Source organism: Pezoporus wallicus, unplaced genomic scaffold, assembly GCF_028554395.1.
Source record: "Pezoporus wallicus isolate ANWC-B61680 ecotype Strahan unplaced genomic scaffold, APGP_CSIRO_Pwel_v1 contig_4722, whole genome shotgun sequence".
Taxonomy (NCBI): Eukaryota; Metazoa; Chordata; class Aves; order Psittaciformes; family Psittacidae; genus Pezoporus; species Pezoporus wallicus.
In genome coordinates, this window is record NW_026641840.1 from 5,340,262 (window position 1) to 5,358,369 (window position 18,108).

The 18,108-nt window shown below is 40.9% G+C and overlaps 1 protein-coding gene across 2 annotated transcripts in view; it reads right to left on the minus strand.

The window, feature by feature from the left end:
- Positions 1-15,548, minus strand: part of SLC16A7 (solute carrier family 16 member 7) — a 74,181-nt gene extending 58,633 nt beyond the window's left edge. For both annotated transcript variants that reach the window (XM_057425514.1, XM_057425516.1), the window contains exon 1: positions 15,249-15,548. The gene's annotated coding sequence lies outside the window, so the exon portion shown is untranslated. The remainder of the gene's footprint in view (positions 1-15,248) is intronic.
- Positions 15,549-18,108: the final 2,560 nt, after the last annotated feature.

Genomic DNA, 18,108 nt, shown 5'->3' on the forward strand with positions numbered 1-18,108 from the left:
AACAGTTTTCTCAATGAAGTTCTTAATTTATCTAAAAATATTGATGCTAATGATGATCTGCATTTCTAAGGCCTGTGGCAACCTCACATGTAAAGTGAGACAAGCTCCAGAACTACTGGAAGCACACCGAATATGAGCACTGCTTAAAGTCTAGCCTAATCGTAAGAAAATATTATCATTTAATTGATCTCTTCAATGTCTAAAACTTTAATTTGAATCTGAAATGCTTCCTTCAGGAAGAATGAAATATACTGGAGATAATACGGTGCAGTGATACATAAGCCTCTAATGCCAAACTGTGGAGAGGACTATTTGCAAGTGTTCTCCTCAGCACTGAGGACAACGGCAGGAAGAGAGCGTGTTTGCTGATACAAGCACATAAGAGGACCAAAAAGGAAATAAACATGGGTTGCTGAACTCTGACAGAGACCCTGAGGTGACAACAATACCGTGTTTCCTATTATTGGAGAGAAATAGGAAGCCAGACATTGTTCGTGCTGGACACCCTCTGTTAGATTTTGACAACTTGCGTCTGGTCCTGAGTACAGCTTCTCACATGTCAGCAAAGCTGCTCCCTCCCGCCGTGCCCTTCAGTGGCAGGCCCTTCCTTCCACAGGATCCCCATCCCACCCCAGCAGGGGAAGAGAAAATCACCTCTGGCCTCAAGATTTCTGCATCCATGAAAAGCAGCCACAGAAAGAGGAATTAACAGCAGGTACCACTCTGCTGTCCTTAAAAGGTGAGCCTGCAGCTCTAGGGATGCTGACTGCATGATCAACACAAGCAAGCCCAGCACAGCAGCACCTTGGCATCACGGCAGCAGACCATAGCTGCCTTGTGTCCATCCACTTCAGAAAGCAAACACAAGGGCTTAAATCTGTGCCTACATCGAGGCTGATCTTCTAAATTCAGAGAACTGACCATCAGGTAGAAGGTCAGAGCTAATGCTCGAGTGCTTCTGAGTGACAGAGCTAATTGGCACAGGGCACATCAGGGGCAGGCACCTGGCCTGCAGTGCACTGTCAGTTTGAACTTAACAAAAATAAAAGTTAATGCTGTCATGGACCATTGTCTGTAAAAACATAGAAATACCAAGAGAGCTATTACTCAACTCACCATATGAAACTAATCTGGCAGCGTATTTCGTGAATAATAATGGCAGTGGGTTTTTAAATATAACATGAATACAGCTACTGGAGAGATCCTCTGAGATAGCTGTGTAAATGTAGTTACTTTACTCCACCTTACTGCCCACTCACATATAGACACATACTTAATTTAACTGTTTCTTCCTGGAAGAGTGCCAGACACCAGAAAAAGGCTAGGTTTTCCTCCAGGCTCATGAGCTCAAATTGCTAAAATTGAAGTTCACCATAACCATTTAGTATGGATGTCAATATGAACTTCAGAGCACATTTGCTACTCATTAACATCTGTTTCAGTATATTTGTTTCTTAATAGACACTTAAAGAATAATCTCTTTTGCAGACAACCAAGTAATATCATTAATATTACAGCACATTTTTTTCCTTCAGTCACAATCCAAGGATATTGATTTTCTTTAAAGAATGCTTTATGTTAGCAGTGGCAATGGCAGTAGTCCTTAAAGCTACAGAGTGTTTTGTTTTGGAGGTTAGGTCACAAACTGTTTTCTGCTGGTGTGACTTTATAATTTCTTTGTCTAATCCCCTGCAAGACCTCAGATATTGGGCGACAATCTCCATTTCTACTGTTTTCTTACTAGCATATACTTCTAGCATTCTACATTTTAGGGAAGATTTAAGTTTGTAATCAAAGCTCTGCAAGATATTCTTTGGCTTACACATGATTTGTGACTTCTGATTTAAGGGAGGAATGCTTCACAGCCTTACTTAGATATCAACACATATCTGCATGTGATCTGGATACCTATGCTCTGCTTACAGGCAGTGGGCAGAAATGAACTTCTGGTACATATCTCCCTAACCTGTTTTTGACATCTAAGCTGTAATGAAATGATATGTGGCCTACAAGTGCTTATACCTCTCCATGATATAAAGCGAGTCTAGATAAGTTGCTCAATCGTATTCCTGTGCTACTGAACTCTGCATTTCGATGAACCCAGCCCTATATCTTGGTATTTCAGGGAGCTGAAAATAGAGACCCAGTTCCTTATTCCAGTCCAATGTTTTTAAATCTTAAATGTTTTGGGACAGGTAGGAGGAGGGGTTTCATGTTTGTTTATTTAACTTTTACAAATAAGAAAGTGAAAAATACATGTTCTGGATTCTAAACATGTTCCTCCCATCTTTGAAACAGATCCACATCTTAACACCATAGTGATGAAATCTGAAATTTTGCAATCTTTTCTGTATTGCTGAGAAAAATATATTCAGTTCAGCTGAGTAATGAGTCTATGAAAAGCAGTGCTGCAATGCCCATATTTTGTTACTGTGTTTGTAAAACGTGCAACTCAGTATTGTTGCACTACAAACATTTTTGTGGCTATCACGCCTGCATAGGAGAAAATTTATGGAAGGTACAAATCAACTATGTTATGCTGCATGTACATAGCACAGGAAAATAATACTATCCTTTTTGAAAGTAAATCTTCAAGTCAAGTCTTCTATAGCAAAAGCAAATCTCTTGACAGACAAAAAGCAGTGACAAATCTCTCAAATGCAATTTTAATTCACAATTTACTTAACTAAGTCACTGCATAAACCATCCAATTAAAACTTGCAACAAAACTCAGTTCCTTACAGAACAACCTAGAGGGCAACTTACCTTATGTAAAAACTGGACAGTTGCCCAGAGATGCAGAATTGAAGGGGCAGCATTTTTAGAGCAAATTCACAACTACACTGATTAAATTGCTAATAAGACATTAATTTTTATAACACATGAATATTTTGCCTCATATTTTTCTGGATTTTTGTGAGGCTGCACTCCATAATAGCTGAATATGTGGCATTCTAAAATTCTATAAAAATGCCTGGTATTAAAGACGATTTCTTGCAAATGTTGGAGTAGTGGCATCAGAATATATTTTACTCAAGTCAAGAAAGTAGATAGGGCTGTCTCTGGTGACGCAGATATGCATCAGGGACTGCTCAAAACTGACCATAGAAACAGTAGCTTTACCAGAGATACTGACAAGTATTTTTGAATAATTCCATCAAGAATTCCATAGTAGATCCATCTGCAGAAAATAAAGGCAATATTAATTTAAAACTATTCTCTGTGAATTATTTAAAATGTATTATCATTCAGGCATGAAGATTTTTTTTTACTTACATAACTGCAGATCTGCAGATACACAAGAGCTTGACTAATACGATATGCCATAGGGTGTGACAGTGCACAAGTCTGAGTGTGTTAGGAATGAAGAAAATACCAATCTGAAAGGTATGTTGCGTATCACATTGCCCGACGTGCAGCCTTTTGGGCTGGTTCTTGCCTTATTCTCCTGTAAGCCCTCTCTGCAGCTGTTAGCATCAAGGCATAGTTAGGAGTGAATGGAGAAGACTACAAGGAACCATGAACAGACAATGGCAGGACCAGATTTGCTGTATGTGGGCAATATGAAACACAGAGATTTTCCCACCTGTCTACAAAATGGCAATAACTCTCCTCCCTTGTACACCACCTTCCAAAATGAGCCAGACACATTGGTGGGTTAAAAACTGCCTGTGCACAAGTTGCAAGTACACAGGCTAAAGAGAAGTATCAGCAGGTTCTTTCTCACCGCCTGTAGTTTACAATTTATTGCAACGGCACTGTGGTGAAAACACATGCTCCCCCACCAATCCCTTGGTCTGTCCACCCTCCCCAAGTGCTGCTTCAGCCCACAACATGGGAACGCTCACTGCCCTACCTCCCCTCTTCCTCCCTAATCCCCAACCTCTTCAAAGGCTGGCAGTCTCATCCCCCTCTTACTCTACCAGCTCTAGTAACTCAAAAACATACCAGCATACTAAGTCCTAGGAAAGGAAAAACTACTCTGTAACTGACTCAAGGTTTATTCACCACAAGTTTGGTATTTCATGTTTCCCCTCGTGCCTTGATTTCCTTTCATTCTCACTGTATTGTATTTAAATGTATCTATATAAAAATACAGGTAATTGAACACAAAATAAAAGAATGCAACAGAGGGAACAGGATGCTATGAGGACATTGCAAAATATAAGTGAAAGGGAAAATGAGCTTGAATGAGTGGCACTACTGCCTGTACCGGCACCTTAATTTTTCATGGTATACATCTTGTGAAAGCCTGTAACTCTTAGCTCTAACTTAAAAAAAAAAAATATCTGCAGTTGCATAATTATTACGTTGAGCAAAAATTATTTGCTTCCAGCCTCTGAAAAACTGCAAGATGGTCTCCAGCTTGAAAGTTTATGACTTACATACAGATATATAAATTGCCAAATAATGTGTTATATTTTTTGGAAGTGCACTCAGCTTTTCAACCAGATTTAGACCATGATTAAGGAAGGCATTTAAAATGAGTAAGCAATAAATGTAAGTGAACATTAAGGTGGGAATATGACAGTTGTACGTGGTTATATATTACTTGAGCATATAAGCACAGTGATACAAATATTCAGCAGCTGATAAAGTGATTTTGTTTAAAGACAAGAAGGAGATATAACCCATAGTGATTAAAGGGTGTAGTATAATATCTTTCTATTTTGCCTAGAGGGGAAACTATGCTGGCAGAAGCTTCCACCCCTGAGGGATCAACTCTTGGCTGTAGCTTCTACCAGGGTAAAGCAGGTTTATTTTTATGGGCAGAAATCCACACAAATCCTGCCAACTGAGGCTCCTCAGGAGACAGATAAATTTCATGCAACTCCCAGCTGGCCTGAATACCAAAACAGCAGCAACTTTCCCTTACTACTCACTTTTCTTTTTTGCTCTCTGGACTAACCAACTTCTTTCTAGCCACCCTGAGTATGTCTATTTGAGATAAATACATCACTTTTAGCTACCACAGGTAAAAGATTCAGATCAATGTGCAGGTTCACTGTGGCTCTACAGCAGCTGTTTTGTGCATGCATGTTTTTTTAAAGATGGTTATCAAAGAAGTAATACAAAATGCCTCTCAAAAGTCAACCCACGGTCCACAACAGAATTGCTCAATCTGCTCTAATGCTTATGCTGCATTTTAGCATTGAAATTAAAGCCAGTGCTCTGACAGCACTGTGCATTCTCTCCAGTCTGAGGCATTGAGGGGTTTTTAGGTAGCTCATGCTACCACGGCTTTCCTCAAAAGCAGGGCAAAAAATAAGTTGCTGGATTGCTGGACTGCCTGAGAATTAAAGTCCAGCAGCCTGACAACTTGTATCACATACCTTTCTTTCTTTCTCTGCTTTCAAGACCTTGCATCTTCTCCCTGCTGTCACCAACCTTCTTACTCCTGCTTAAAGAATCACTGCAACACCCTTCAAGACAAGAAATTACCAATTCTCTGAAGGGGAAAAAAAAAAAAAATTGAAAAAATTTTTCCATAAGCTTTTTTCATTTTAGGACAAGAGATAGTCTCTTGTGATTCCCATTTGCTGTAGAAAGTAGGCGGCCCACTTCTATTCTCAGCAGGGCCCAGATAAACTGTTCTACTAGATGAAGAAATAAACAGGGATTCCCTCTGGCAAGGTCAGAGGAGCAGATGAAAATGACCTTGGTAGCACGAGTTCAACCAAGTACTAAAGGTTCCACGTTCACTGGGGTTTGGTTAAATAATTCCGGTCCAATCTTTTAGGAACACAAATGCAAACCATTCCCTTCTCAATGGGGTAACAGAAACAAACACACAAAGTTAATGAACCCAGCAGGGATTGACCAAACAGTTCAAACCCCCCTTTGGAGCAGCAAGAACAACTTCGAAGCAAACAACCTTAGCCACTTGGCACTGGAAAACAGAGCCTGCTTTGCTTGGCTGATTGAGTAAAAACTTCCTTGATTTCAGAAGTTCTTCATTCTTTAGGGTTTTAAATTTAATACCAAATACTGACTAAAGAATCATCCATTCAGTTCTGACAGTTCAAATGCTAAGTCAAAGAAATGGCAGTAAAATGGTTTCTCCAAGCATTTAATTCATTTGTGTTCTTACTGGGTCCAGATTCCACATCTCCTCACACTCCCTTACTGCCAACATTCAGGTTTCCCTCCTTCAGTCCCATGCTTTCTTCACACTGTTCTCTTTGTATGAAACACTCTTTTTATCTAACAGTATCCATTACTCCTTCTATGCACCTGGTCATAGAAGTGTTCCGAAAGAGTCAAAAGGATCAGACGGAAAATACATCCACGTGCATATATGGTACTCTTGGCAGATCAATATAAAGTGTAAGTGCCATAGTGAAGAGGATGGATGGACGGAAGGAAGGGAAGAAGGAAGGAATTTTTAACTACCTTTTTAAGGTTAAAAACATATTCTGTATCCTCAATAAAACACTGCACAGTATTCTGTAGAAAAACTATTCTATTAGACCAGCAATATAAGTATAAAAATTTAACAGTAATTTTGGACACAGCAACTACAATAGCTTTCCTAATTTTTCAGGAAATAGCTACAAGAAAAGAAAAATATCACAGCCTCCCAGCTAAAATACATTTTCATTGAGAACAATAAGGATTAAATCATCATTTTATGAACACAATATTTCAGCAATGCCAAAGTATATCCAGAAGTACAAGCTGATTACCTAGTTAAGCAAGAACATCTTACTTCATTAACACCTTTCTATGCTACCACATTCAGAAGAAGAACCTATTTTAACTGTGGGAAGGGATGCTTTTGTATCCCATTACATCATGATCACAATATGACTGCATTTTCCAGGTTGCACGAAACAATCAGCTTTATTATTAAGCATAACAGAGGAAGCCACTATTATTCTCTTTAATTACAAAAATAATGCTGAGCTGGAAACAGTCAACTGGATCAAAATTTGGTATGCATTTGGGTGCTACTGGAAGCAGACACGTACGTGTCACATATTCTCACTTCGTATGTTAGAACTCCTTCTTCACAGCACACATGAGGAGTCACCTGCGCACATACAGGTCAACTTGACAGACTGCACACTGCCATAGGGCTTCATGGTGTTGTATGAGCTGTTAAGTAAGGAACAATCCCCTTTTCACCCACTCACTGCTAAAGCACCTGAACAAATCCATACTGCACTGTCTACGTTGCCTCCCACTGAGGTGATAGGCCATCATTATTCAAGGTGATGGTTTTAGCCTTTATTTATTTTTGCAGTGTTCAAATGGCTTTGAATGTGTCTTATCATTTGAAAAGTATTTCTGTAATTCAAGATATTCTCAACCACCAAGCTAAACCATAACTATAAAACTCAACATTTGCCTTTTATTTTCAAGGCTGCAATATTAATGCTTGAGAACTGTAGTGCTCAATAGTTTGTTATTTTTTTCTCATATTTCATACTCTTTATTAACATCTTGTTTGATGGATATATTGGTACACAACAGCACTGCCTAGAGTGCATGCCCATTTTGTGTACAACTATTCATCACAACACAACTATTCATCAAGAACAAAAACCTTGTTATGGCCTACAATTAACACACAGAAATAGTAAAGGCAAAGGTCAACATTCTCTCTACTCCCTTCTAAAAATAAACCAAAATAAAATCTGAAGACAACTAAAACCCACTCTGAATGAAAATATGACACACTTTTCCACTTCTGCTGGCTTGAAGGTATTTGCCTCTGAAATTCCTCAAAATAATATTTCATCAGGTTAACATCTCTTTCCCTTTAACTCTGTTTTCATCTTCCACATTTATAATTTTTTTAAGCTTCCTCTTTTTTTTACCCTAATCATAACACCTGAAAGGCAAAATTAAAAAACAGAAGGGTAAAGAATGTAAACATATGTAACTATAAAGATAAAAATAGCATAATTTATAAATACTGGTTACTATGGAGGAGCATCGTTTGTGTCATGTGAAAGCTGTCCTATAGAGAGCATGTCTCCAACAGTTTCCAGTTTTAGAAAACACAGTATGCCTGTAGAACGAGCAAAGTATAATAGTAACTTGTTACTTCGAGATTTTTATTCTAATAAATGGGGAGAAACAAAATGTTTTCACAGAAAGAAAACAGAGAAGAGAGGACAGACAAGATAGATAAAGTGGGAACAGAGAAATCGTTTCGGTAATCATTATGAGAAATAATTTCCATTTAAACTAATCAGGCACATCAAAGCAAGTGATCCAAAAGACTTAACTAACTGTGTCTTGAGAAGCAGTCAAAAGAGTCTCTTCAGCCTCTACTGGGTGTAAACTGTGAATAACCCCTTTTAACCCAGTAGAACTCCATGAGAGGAAGGGAGCTCAAGTCTGGACCTAGAATCACAGAAAGAGAGGACATGCCAATCAAGCAAGACTGAAATATTTGGCTGTGAGAAAACACCACAGTACTTTTGGTCTCAGTTTTAAGTGCTTTTCCTGCATTTCTCTACCTCATGTGAGTTTTCCTCTTATATTCATTAGGTTTGCTTACAAACCTCTTTCACTAGTCTAATATAGCTAAAACTGGAACAGACTACGCACAGTGCTCATGATGCTCTAGCATTGTTACGTATGAATGAGAAAATAAGCTAAATTGAAATAAAGCACCCTCATATCCAGCATAACTACATCAAAACATCTCTTTTTGGAGAACTACATCAGAAAAGCATGAGAACAAAAAATACTTTATGCTTTCAGCCAACATAATTATATCTGAACAAGAAAACAGGATCTCCTTTTTTTTTCATTCTTCACAAATACAATACATATTTCATGCTTTGTAAATACAGGCTATTATGGCATATTCTTTTCTACCTATTTTCCTTAAATATACAACCTAGAGGTCTCAAAATACACAGCCTTTTTTTCATTCTTTGCCTAAATCTAATGACATGGCTTCTAATCAGGGGCTACTGAGTCCCCTGCTTCGCCTCTTGTAGTGCTGGTAAGAAGAAGGGAAAGAGCTGGCTAATGGAAGACAGTGAATTAGGACAATGAGCTGAGATCTTACAAATTCTTCAGGGCAGAAAGGAAGCCTTTTGTTTAATGCTATGCACAAATGACTGTAAAAATGCACATCCTAAAAAAGGTTTGGTAATGGGGTGACAGGCCCATTGCCTTCCTCAGCTTCCAGCACCAATTTCCCTCCAGAGTCTATTCTGTCCTCTCCAGCGTTCCAGAAGCAAACCCCTTCTTTAGCGAGCTGGAATCTCTGCCCTAGGCACATTTTTTCTGCCTCTGGAACCAGTCTTCAGTTCCAGTTTGCAGTTTATAGCTAATCAGTTTCCGTTTCTATCATCAGCAGGAGGCACTGCTGAGAACTCAGGGTCCAGTACCCCGTTTCAGATCCAAATCCAACCTGGAACAGCATGAAAAAGCAGTTAACTTCCACAAAAGATTTGTTCAGTGGAGAGTGTACTCAGCAATGGCAGAATTGTCAAGGAATTTAACATGTAAAATTCTGATTGTTAAGAAATCAGACACTTACATTCCCATGGGGAGCTTATTTACATCATTCAGATGGGTTTTTTTCTTTCTTTATAGAAACTGCACCAAGGTGCTAACTATAGGAGCTCAATTTAGCAATTGCAACTCCATTAAAATGGCATTTTAATTCAATAGCATGGTGAACCGTTGAGGCGTCCTAAATTTTAAGGCTTCCGATTTCCACCTCTCAATAAGGTCTGCAGAGAAAAGCAGCTATGTTTCTTTACACTTGGTAGTTGAAAATAGTTCTGTGTCACTTCAAAAATTCTAACCTTCGCTGCCAAATATTTATATCATTATTCCAGAGAATTAAAAAAAAAAAAAGAAAGCCACAAAGCACTTAATTTCTAATGTTAAAAACCTACTCTAATGCAATTGATTTCAAAAGCATTTGCTGAGAGTAAACATATTTCTCTATCCGCCACACTAATCAAATACTAATCAAATACTAATACAGTAGGAACTAATTTTCTTTAAAAAATCAAATATGAATTTTGCATGTATGTTGTTGCCATTTTGTCAGCACAGAAATGGTAAGTTCTTTTTTTGTTTGTTTCTTCGTGTTTTTAGTACTGTAAAATACATATTTCTTCTCAGTATTTCTTGAATTCAGAAAACAAGCACTGAGAAAGAAGTACAAACCTGAAGTTGACACTGTAAGTCTAAATCTAACACAGAGATAAATTAGATTTCATCTTTTTTTGTTTGCTTTTTGCTTGTACCATAGACTGCAAGAGTGTCTAAGTGATGAATTCTAACATCTTAATTAATCTATTTCTGTGGAAAAAAAACCAAATCATTTCTAGCTTTGGAACAACATAGTTCTGTTTTGTAGCTAATTTTACTAATTTCTATTTCATGGAACACATGCAAAAAGCAATGTACATCATTGTATTGTCATTACCACCACTGTAGTGACAACAAATGACAAAACTTCTTTGACACCAAACATATTTCGAACGCCATTACAACTCTTTGTCATATGTGCTATGCCTAAGTGCCAAACAGGAGTGCTGCCAACAGTTTGCTATCACTGAGGCCATATGACGGGAGGGCACCAGACAATGGTCATGCCTGAAGCTGCAGCAGGAGTCTGATAGCTGGCATGGGAAGATTAGCTATTCTAAAGGACCAGAACTTGTAAAAATATATAAAAACAAGAAAAGCCATGAAATATAGGAGACATTCTGAGCCATGTGCAACATGTTTTCTGAATGTTCCCCCAGCACCTCGATCATCACCTGCAGCTGAATCCTCCACGGAGGATACCTTGAAGAGAGAAAAAAGTGAAATAACTACCAAGCTTGCTGTCAAAAGAAATGGAAAGTGCTCTTCTAGGGGTACAAATGTTCACGCTAGAAGAAAGTAAACACTGCTTAAACAATCCTTAACATTTGGACAACTCCAGGCCATGGAGTTTTATGCTTTGACCATTAAAATCACGTGCTGAAAATATCTTTCCTTGTGACCATATGAAAAGAATATCAAATCCACCTATTCTGAAGTATCAAATCCATCTATTCTGAGATATCCCAGCTTCCAGGATGTTTGGGCTTTATGCAGTTTATCAATAGTTCACTTAAAAGTACAAGTTTCCTACAGTCTAAAGTTATTAGCCAATTCTATATAATTTACACTATGATTCAGAGCACTGCTGTCTTGTTGGGTGGAACCAAAATACATTCAATATGTCACACTCAATAATCATGACACCAAGTTAAAAGAAAATGCATCGACATCTATATTTAAAAAAGGAACAAATAAAGCAGGCTTTAGTTTGTTCTCTAGTGCCTCTTGATTTTGTGAATTAACATTAATTCAATTTCTTAAGATCTTAAGTCTTACAACCACAAAGGAAAAGAGTACATCGTGCTAAGGCCCCATTTTTTCCCATCAATTTTCCTCCTTCGATTTGGGGAATTTTTTTAATTGCCCTGGTTATGTTAATATCCTTTTAGAAATGCTTATTCAATTTTTATCAGTAAATGCTCTTAATGCACACCTCTGACTACATATTACTGCAAGTGTCATGAGACAGGAAAGCACCATGTCCAGAAACCAAAAACATACTAGTATGTAACTGGGGGCTTGAACTTGAGCATAACAAATAAAGGAACTACTTCGAGACACTGCATTAACTAAAAATCAAAATATAATCAACAAAAGAACGAGCTGATGATAATAAATCTCCCTCCCAAGACACAAATATTATGAATTAAAAATCCTGAGATTACAAGAGAAAAAAACCAGAGACACTTCCTAGTTTGCCAGCCACCATGACCTGGTTAGCTAGACTTTTGCTCTTCAATAAAAGTTTAACATTATTTTGAATGCTTGACTGTGAGACCAACAGCTATAAGAAGTATCAGAAAAATGTGACATTATAAAGCCAAATAGAGCTCCCCAGTCAGTTTGTCCAACATTTGTCCCTCAGTTTTGTCCAACATTTGTCCAACAGTTTGTCCCTCTATTCCTCAAGCCATGGAACATTATCTCCTTACTCCTATACCCCAACTACTTTTGTTTGAATACTGCAAACTTTCCTTCAAACGTTCCAAGATTCACAATAAAACTATGGAAGTTGGCACAATAGCTCACAAATGCATGCAAGTCAAGGAATGCAGGTTTGGACTGAGATGTGTATGTGAGATGTAGCCTGTTTCTCACTTTCATTTGATACAAACCAGTTGGTCAATGAGGTCCTGCTTTCCTACTTAACCCGCTCCTCAGTGCTCTGCAAACGTTAGGCCATATATATTACACGAACAGATGCAGAAACTGGTAATGCTCTCTGTTAATGATTAATGGTTATGACCTAGCTATTTTTTAATATAAATGAAAAGATGATTACATTTTCATAATCATACCAACCTTGAACATAAAACTCATTTAACAGCATAGATTATTAGCATAGCCCAAGAATATTCTTCTTTTCTTGATCCTCACATAAGAAAATGGAGAGCTTTAACTCTGGCAAATGGTGTAAGAGATACAATTAATTGAGAATTGTATTCAGAAGCCATCTTTTCTAAAAGCAGACATCTCAAGAAAAATGCAACACTGCAAAATCATCCTGTGATGTTGCAGTAGGGAAAAAAAATAAAAATAAAAGCAGGTGAGATGTAGTCTCTTTTCTTCAACTGGAAACGGTCCAATAATAACATATCCACACACATATACGTAAGAAGTATGACATAGTGAACCAAATCCAAGAAAGAAGAGTAATTAAAGAATCTGTTTTTTAAAAAACACCACCTTATGATTCAGGGTGAAATGCTCTTTTATCTCCCTTAACTTGCCTGCCCATAAGTAACAGCATCTTCTTTAAGGCTGCCCAAAGGAACTCCTGCCTCCATGAAACTGGGATTCTAGAATGAAATTTTGCCATAGCAGGAACTGAGTGATCTTAAATCCAGAGAAGTGACAGATATAATTAGGTTAAAGAGATGGAAGGAGGCTTTTTTATATACTATTAATAATGCATGCACACTGAAGAGTCCTGAAACAGAATTCCACCTCTCTTCACTGCAGCTGCAGAGCCACAGTGTTTCTTTGATATTTCCCTTTAATTTCAAAGTCTCCCCCTTTACATGTAAAACGCCTGTTCAGATCAGTTGTATCAGTACATAACCCTATGGATAGTTTTCCTGTCCACAGAACTCACGAATTTAGTTTTCTGCCACCCATGAAGGCCTTCCATGAAGACTAGAGTTGATACTTAGGATACTCCACATCATCAACATGAAATAAAAAAAGGCTGATTCCATTAACCAAAATTACTCACTGCTGCCATATAAGAATATCCATAACCTTCCATAATCCATAACCCTTTGCCTATTCAGAATGATGAGCTGTTTTGCTCTGAGGACACTTACATTGTAAACACAATGTTGCAAAGTAAGCTAGCTGGGCCCTTAGGCAAGAGTTACAAGCATGAAGTTAGAGCTGCACAAATTGCACAAATAATAGAAATATCTGGAGTATACTTTATTCTCTGAATGTATTTCTCCAGGTGGAAGGAGCAGATATTCAGCACTCACTCTCAAGTATTATATTCAAACTTAGCAGACAATAATGGGAGAAGGAGAGCACTGTCTTTAAGAAGCGAATCACTTATATATTATTCCTAGATTGAATAGGTGTACATAAAAACATTTACCACTTTTATTGAACTATTTGTCAGTTTCCTTCTTTTTCTAAATATCAGTCTACATCCCTCTCTCTCTGAAAGAAGTCTGACTTTCGTACCATAATTCATCTAGACAGAGCTCAGACACTATTTTGTTGGCTTGATTGGTGTGCTGTTAAGTTTATGGCCCCATTCCTGCAATGGAAGCTGCAAGCACCTCTTTCATTACTATTTGATCAGTAACTTGAGAGGCACAGATGGATGTCACTATGGAAACATGGGTCATTATTACAGAGACCAATGAAACAAGAATGGATGCCTCCATAAGGCATCAGCTTCCTTCAGTTTCTTTCTTTTTCCCAAAACAGCTTTCAATAATAAGTTCAGCAACACTCCGCTGCTGAAAGCTCAGGCTGACATTTGAAAGAAACAGCTACTTCTAAACGTTACTGTTTTGTTTTCCGATCCACCTTACTGGAATAGCAGTGGAGAACCCATGTCAGTTCTGTGCCCCTGCAGGACAAACAAATAATGTGTCCTCCCAAGACTACCAGGGGACACTCTGGTCTCCAAAATGTGAACAGGGAAACTTCTTGGTCTAAGACTGCTTCAGTGTTTTGTAGGGGCGACTTCAACAAACATGAACCAAGGACACAGTGCTGCCCATGATCACAGAGAATACCTTTTCTGTTGGGATGACTGCCCCTCTCCATGAGACCATTCCCTTCAAGGACCTTGAGTTCACTGCGTGCTAGCAGAGGCCAAATAAAGAGAACGATGGAGAGGGAGCATTTTCCCTCCTCTGGTAGCAGTCACTCGGAGAGCTCAGTATACAAACACTAACTGGAGCCAGCAGTGTTTGGAGGTAATAATGCTAGCGTTGTTTGGCTCATCGCAGCCCAGAGCAGGGCCGCAGCTGTCGTGGTGCAGCAGAGGGACCATGAGGCACGCGTTCCCAAGGTCATCTCGAGCAGGCCCGGTTCTGATAACGGCCAGCGCGGCAGCACGGTTTTAACGTTGCTGCAGCCGCCGCCGCCTCGGCTCCCGCCCACGTCTCCCAGCGGAGCTGCCCTGGGGCGGGGGCGCCCAGGACCGCGGCTCTGCTAGGGGCGGCCAATGCCGCCGCGCCCGCGGATGCGGCGGGAGGCGGCTTCGGCGCTCCTTGGGGATGCGCGCAGCGGGGCGGGATCGCGCCGCTCCCCCCGGAGCTGCGGCCTCAGCCCGGCCCAGCCTCCCGCCTCCCTGCCCCGCCGTCAGAGCAGGGCGCCGATGGCTGCAGGGCCGGCGGGGCAGGCGGCTTCTCCCTGCGGTGGCTGCTTTGGGACGGAGGGGACGGGGGGCTGCGCCCCACGCGGTGTCCGTCCTTCAGTCCGTCTGTCCGTCCGTCCGTCCGTCCATCCCTGCGTGGGCGGCGGCTCGTGTGTGCGTGTGTGACTGACAGTGCGGAGCGCAAAGCGCGGGAGCAGCCGCCCTCACGCCGCCAGCCGGGGACCGCCCCGCCTGCGGCACCCCCGTCTCTGTCCCCCGGAGCCCTCCCCGGCGGGGGCGACCTCAGCGGCTTCGCTGCTGCTGCTCCTCCTCCTCCTCCCTCCTGGCGGGTAGGTTACGTTACCTGGTCTCTAGCTCGGGCTGGATCTAATCCCGCGGCCGCCGCCGGCTCGTCTCCCTGCCGCGGGGCTGAGTGGGGTAATTAATTTATTTATTTCCCATGAGGTGTCCTCGGCAGCGGAGCAGCGGCGGGACAGCCCGGGCCGGGCGGCAAGGAAGAAGGCCCGGCTGCTGCTGGGGGGCCGACGGGACGCCGCTGTCCCGGGGGTGCTGCTGGGGAGCGGCCGAGGCGCTTCAGCACCGGCGCGGGGGGGCGGGGGCTGCGGAGGAGACGCCTCCCGGGCTGCCCAACCCGGCTCCGCGGGGCCGGCGGGGGCGCGGCGCCCGTCCCGGGGAGATGGAGCCAGAGCGGGAGGTGGGACGGGACGCGCCGGGCTGGGGCGGGAGGACGGGCAGCACTTGGGGTCCTGCGCCCTCCGGTGCGAGGCGTGAGCCCTCCGCGCCGGTGCCCTTCCCTCCTCCTGCCCCGCTCGGGGCCGCCGGGCGAGAAGAACCCTCGCTGGAAGTTCAGGCCGGGGCGGTGGTCGCTGTCCCCGGGAACAGGGGGGCATGGGGAGCCTCGGCGTTCCCCTGTCGCGTTCTTCACCTCGCTGCGGGCGACACAAGACGTATCCGCCCCCGCCCGGCCCCACCCCGTTCTCCTCCTCTTCTGGACTGAGGATGCTGAGTATTTCTCACCCTAAGGCTGATGCAGTCGCTGTTCCACGGCAAGATTACGAAAAGGCACCAGTTTGCTGCGTTTAGGAGGAAAAATCTCCGAATATTAACAGAGATATTTTTGTGCCAAACGCGGGAGCTTCGTCTTCCGAAGCGAGGACTGAAATTTGGCCAGTCAGCAGTGAGTTGTCAGTTCAAGTCTTGGTCACCTCTTCCTTTGCCACCTTTTTTTCTCCCTTAAGAAATAACAAAGTTCCCAGTGTTTTGTACATGAACATATTTATGAAAGTGACCATTAAGTTCTCCAGAAATTCTGTCCTTAAGGCTAAAATCCTGTAGGGAAAGAGAAGATAATCATATAATTGCATAATTAAAGCTTTTACTGTAACGCCTATTCTCATGGGTAAAAGTTGCATGTTATGTGCACCTTTAAAAGTAGTGTGAAGAGGCTGGAGTAATTACATTTGTTTACATTATGTTGCAAAACATGTTCAAAAGTAAACCTGGTTATTTATTTATTTTCTTAACTTTATTGGATGTACTTTGTTTATTAAGAGCTTATGAATAGGATCTTTACAGACATGTTAGGAGCTGAAACTGTGTATGGATAAGATTAGGGAGAACTTGGGTTATAGTCAAGGATATTCCAGTTTGCTGAGCTGCTAATTGAGGAGGGAAGGACTTGCTAGGGTTGTCTCTTTATTTTGTTAATAACAACTGAATCCCTTAGCTAGCATCAGCCACAATGAATTAAAATTTTTGGAAAAATAATTGAAAAGGAGCCTGCCATCCCTCAAAAAAAGCTGCAGCATGAGTAGCAATACCTATTGCACATCAAAGAATCTATGCACAAAGAATCCGTCCAACTTATGTTACAAGATGGGCTGCCATCTTGTAGCACAAGTTCATAGAAGTTAGGTTTCTGTGACTTCGTGGCTTATAGATCTGCTGCCTTCTATGTGAGAAGTATTAAGAATTATTTTGTGTTTTAAACTATAATCGTTAAAGCAGAAGACACAGACCCAGAAATCTCAGTTATCTAACATTTTATCTTTTTTTTTTCTTTTAGGATATTATTGTTCTAATTTTATATCACCTGCTTCTACTGCAAGTTCTTCAGATTCAGGAGAGAATGCTTTGTCACATGTTTGTAAAGCAGCCAGGTCGCTACAGTCTCTGGGCAGATTCTGGCACTGTAGTCACACGGAGTACAAAGTAGTTCACTGGTAGAGACAAGCAAACACTTTTATTCCAGAAACAGACTGAACAGCTTGGAGTTATTTTTGTGCCCTTGCATAAGCTAAGTAATACTTGAGTTATGTACCTATGTCCGGGGACATTTTTAGGAGCAAACAGCCATGGTGATTGTGAGGGCACTTCATGAAAGTCACACTTGTGTTAATTTGGGTAATGGTGTGTCATCTCATGTGCAAGTGTGTGAAAGAAGCCTGTGCCCAGCACCCCCACATAGAGTCAGTGCCAGTCTGCCCTGGCAGCAGGTTGCACTAAGGGTTTTGGAAGACCAGCAAGAACTCAAAGGGCCCACTAAGCCAAGCAAAGTGAAGAGTAAACACTAAGCAGTGATTCCTGGTCATACGAGCAAAGAAGAGTTGGGTACAAATGCTTATGGTCAAACACTCACTTCCAAGCAGACCCACAAATACAGGATTAAAAATATGTAAATTAGCATGAAATCTGATATAAGATTTTCCATAGAGAAGCTGCTAGTGCTTGAATCAAAGTTTTAAACTTGGCATTACGGTGATGTTAAGCTCTCTCCCATATTCAGGCACTTTGTACACCCTGAAGAAAATCATAGGCCATATAGGACCTCAGACAGTTCTTGTGACATGCAGAGCATAGCTACATTGTTCTCTACAGTGAAATATTACGATTTACATGCTATTTAAAAGAATGTTAGGAAAGTGATTTTCAAAGGGACCTGAAAAATAAATAGGTTAAGACAAAAATAACTTTTTCATTGCATAGTTCTATTTCCTCCACTGATGTGTCTTAATTAGCAAAGATATCTAGTTATATAGATATGTTTTTTTAATTATAACTATATACTATATATTCTAGATAATAAACTTTATGAAGTGATATATGTCATAAGGTGTATCCCATACTGCACTACGCAGTATCACATTACTGTACTGTATAGAACATCCTGTGCATTGTATATAGCACAGTGCTACATACAGTAT